Source organism: Mus pahari, chromosome 2, assembly GCF_900095145.1.
Source record: "Mus pahari chromosome 2, PAHARI_EIJ_v1.1, whole genome shotgun sequence".
NCBI classification, from domain to species: Eukaryota; Metazoa; Chordata; class Mammalia; order Rodentia; family Muridae; genus Mus; species Mus pahari.
In genome coordinates, this window is record NC_034591.1 from 37560604 (window position 1) to 37565093 (window position 4490).

Below are 4490 nucleotides of genomic sequence, written 5' to 3' on the forward strand. Positions count from 1 at the left end.
AAAAAAAAAAAAAGAATGTGGTGGATCCAAGAGTAAGACACAAGGAGATGTGGAGCTCCTGAACTCACCTTGACTGATAAACTGTCTTAGTAGCCTTCAACCCTTCCCCGGGTAAGACAAATATGTTGGAAGAACTCTCTAAAATAATCACAAGTCTGTGTTTTCTACAGACAGAAGTGAAGAGAGAGTCAACAGGGTTTGGATCTATTTTGAAGAAAAACATTTCTCCGAATGACTGCTGAAAAATTCAAGGTAAAAAAACTGAATCTTGTAGTTAGCCACCCCACTTCATTGCTAAGAATCAATTTAAGAGCCAATAGAGGCAAGGATGCTTTTTAAATTATCTTCTTCTTTTCCCCTTTTAAATTCTCCATACCACTCGCATGCATTATGGAAACCACCGGTGTAAAAATTCTCATGAAGGAGCTAGAGAACGTACCCAAGGAGCTGAAGGGGTCTGCAACCCTATATGAGTAACAACAATATGAACTAACCAGTATCCCCCAGAGTTGTGTCTCTAATTGTATATGTAGCAGAGGTTGGCCTAGTCAGCCATCAGTGGGAGGAGAGGCCCTTGGTTTTGCGAAGATCATATGCCCCAGTACAGGGGAATGCCAGGGTCAGGAAGCAGGATTGGGAGCAGGGCTGGTGGGGGGAGGGTATAGGGGACTTTGGGGATAATATTTGAAATGTAAATGAAGAAAATATCTGATAAAAAATTTCTCAGTTGAGAGAAAAGAAAATTCCAAAAAGAAAAAGCATCCTTGAGTTATAAGAGCACTACACATCTAAAGCTATAACTATTTTTGCCCCCCTTAACACTAAAAGATTAACTGATTTTCATTTTTAACCCTTGGCATGCCAAAGTCATAGCACCAAGTGGGGAAAAAAAAGGCTAGACTTTACTTCAGACAAAAAGGAACATGCCGCTCTTTCAGTCTGTGCATAGTCATTTTATGGCACTACAGATGGTCATTCTAACAGAGAAGGAAACATGTTGCAGTGTGTTAGAACACACACACACATACACACACACACACACACACACACACACACACACACACACACACAGTGAAAGTTTCCCTCATTTCTTTTGTTCCAATATGTTCGAACAGTATAATACTTGCAAACACCAAAGTAATTAAATAATCCCTCACAGTTTCTATTAAGGTCTTCAGTTCAACCTGTGTGCTCTCTGTATCATTTTTTTTTTTTTCTTTTTGGTTTTTCCGAGACAGGGTTTCTCTGTGTAGCCTTGGCTGTCCTGGAACTCACTCTGTAGACCAGGTTGGCCTAGAACTCAGAAATCTGCCTGCCTCTGCCTCCCAAGTGCTGGGATTAAAGGCATGCGCCACCACGTCCGGCTCTGTATCATTCTTTTTGTTTCATTTTGTTTTGAATACATCTCAGTAGCTTCCTCCATTTTTTATGAAACACTGTGTATGCATCATAAAGAGTTTGCATTGATCACTCAACTTCATGCTGGCTAATTTCCTCATGAATTATTTCATTTATTTAAATTTTCCATTTAATTTTTTTCATACAATATTTTCTGATCCTGTTTTCCTCCCTCTCCCAACCCTTCCTTTCTCCTTAGCTTCCTACTCTACTTTTTGTTCTTTCCCTCAAAAAAGACAAAACATTCCAAACAAAACAAAGTGAAACAAGTCACACACACACACACACACACACACACACTCACTCACACACACTCTCACACACACACGCACACACACTCACACACACACACTCACATGCACACACACACACTCATACACATGCACACACTCACACACACGCGCACACACACTCTCACACACTCACATACGCACACACACTCACACACACACTCACACACACACATAACAATAACAATATCAACAATGAACAGACTTGGAGTTAGTTTTGTCTGCCTTTTAAAACGTACGAGTTTCTGTTTTACTCCCCACATATGGCTGTCAACTGTCCACCTTTTGTTTTCCTACTATTTTGACTATAATAAATTAGGTATATGTAAAGGATTTGACATGATTATTAGAATTTCACACTCTTCCCCAGCAAACATAAACCCAATAGCTGAATACTGGGGAAGACAGAATTACCATAATGTCCAAAGCTAGTATAGGCGGTACTTAATTTTAGGACTTGAGGCTGGAGAGATGGCTCAGTGGTTAAGAGTGCTGACTCCTCTTCCAGAAGTCCTGAGCTCAATTCCCAGCAACTACATAGTAGCTCACATCCATCTGTAATGGGATCCAATGCCCTCTTCTGGTGTGTCTGAGGATAGCTATAGTATAGTCATATACATAAATAGAATTTAGGACTTTGCATAATAAAAGGTATATTATTGGGCATGTCAAGAAAGAACACAAAGATTCTCTGTAGGGTCTTAATATTACAGTTCTCTCTCTGGGCTGACAATAATGGGGTGCTGGGTACAGAAAGGCAGCGCGTGCACACACACACACACACACACACACACACACACACAAATGAAATAATTACTTGTAGAGAAAGAAGGAGGAGATAAAATCTAACTCAAGGATGTCTACCAAAAAAGTCTAATGACAACTATCTATAATAATTAAATAGTAGGACAAGCATTCTACTATATATCATTCTTTTTATTTTGTGTTTTGGTTTGGCTTGGTTTTGAATACATCCCAACAGCAATTTCCCTTCTCCACCCACCCTAATCTCCTTCACAGCCATCCCACTAACCTCCTTTTTTCGCTAGACATACTACGCCTCTGTTTCTCTTCAGGAAAAGGTCAGTCTTGTTTCCTGAAGAGCACACGCCTTCAGAACGCTGTGGAAAGGGATTCAACATTTAGAACATTTTGGGGGCAATCTATTATCTTCTTCAGAATGCTTCTCATTGCAATGAAGAAGGTAAAGTCAATAATCATAGTTAATTTATTTCTTGACATGCATTTACATAGTAAAATACTAAATCCAGCACAGCTTGACCTCAAGACATGAGCCCTTAATCTCTAAATAACACAGCAAATTACTATTAGCAATAAATAAATAAATAAATAAATAAATAAATAAATAAATAAATAAAAATGTGCATCTAGGCAATGCAATAGATAAGGAAAATAGTATCAATTTAAACTAGCTTAAACTGGAGGCAAAAAGGGCATATAATTATTGAGTGTAAATTATTCAAGTAATCATATTAGAAAACTGAGAAAGAATTTAAAGTAAGTAAAAATTTTAAAACTTTAAGCCTAATAAACTTAAAAGTATGTTACCTTCTTTGGTTTTATTCCTAAAACACTAAGACTGTCCGTCTTACAAATGAGTTATGTGACACTTCATTAAAAAGTAAAAACCAATGATACTAGTGATTGTACTATCGGTTGAACAAGAAGAAATGGGTGAAAATATGGTTTCGAAGTGAACACTCATTTGTGACTGTAGGCAATCAGAGGGATTTGGCCTTGCTCTGTATTTGCCTGACCTTGAATGTCAGGGAAGACGTGTTCCGTTCCTATTCATTGTCTTTCCCACAGAATCCTGACCACCTCTGTTTCCTCTCTGTGGAACTTACTTACCTCTGACATTTCCTCCGCATGCTCCTGATAGGCATTGCGTATTCCTCCTTCTACTGAGGAGCCCCTGCCTCAGGAAGGCTCACCCACAGCATCGTGTTGCTCTGAGTGAGATAAAAGTCTCCTGTTCCTGAATGTTCATATTTATAAATCTCACGAATTTTTATTCAAATCTACATTTTAACAATATGTGTCTCACACACTAGAACTTGAGCGTTCTCAAACCCTAGGATGAAACGCCCACAACACTGTCTTTCTTCACAACGCACATGCTTTGTCCTTATGCAAAATAATTTCCTTTCCAAAAGGCAGTTCTGCTTGGTATAAACCCTTTTGTCTTTTTCTCTGTGTCTCCGGGACCCAAGATAGATCTTGATGCACTGTTGGAGCCCAAGGAATACTTTTAAAGGCAAGTACAGAATTAGGGAGGCATGTTAATTTTATTAAAGAAATATGATTGATATCATCTGCATTGACTAAATACTTAGGGTCTGCCAATACTGATGAAAGGAAAAGAATAGATTACTATATTAATTCAATGTATTTCATACAAATATGATAGATATATAGTAAGCTCTGACATAATAAATGGTCTCAATGCGGATGCTACTTTTCAATATCAGCACACACACAACTGTGTCCTTAAAAAAGTTAGTTACCACAGAAATCAGAAATTCTCCTTTTAGGTATATACTCAATGAAATTGGCTGCAATTATTCAAACAAGAGCTCATATGCAAATGTTCATAGTAACAATATTCACAATGGCCAAAAAAAAAACTGAAATAACCCCAGAAGCTCACCAATTCAGGGATAGACAAGCAAATATACTGCATACTCATAATGGTGATTATTACTTATAAAAGGAATAAAGTAAGGACATGTGTTGTAACATAAATGAAGCTTGGAGAGATCATATGAAGTGAAAGAAACC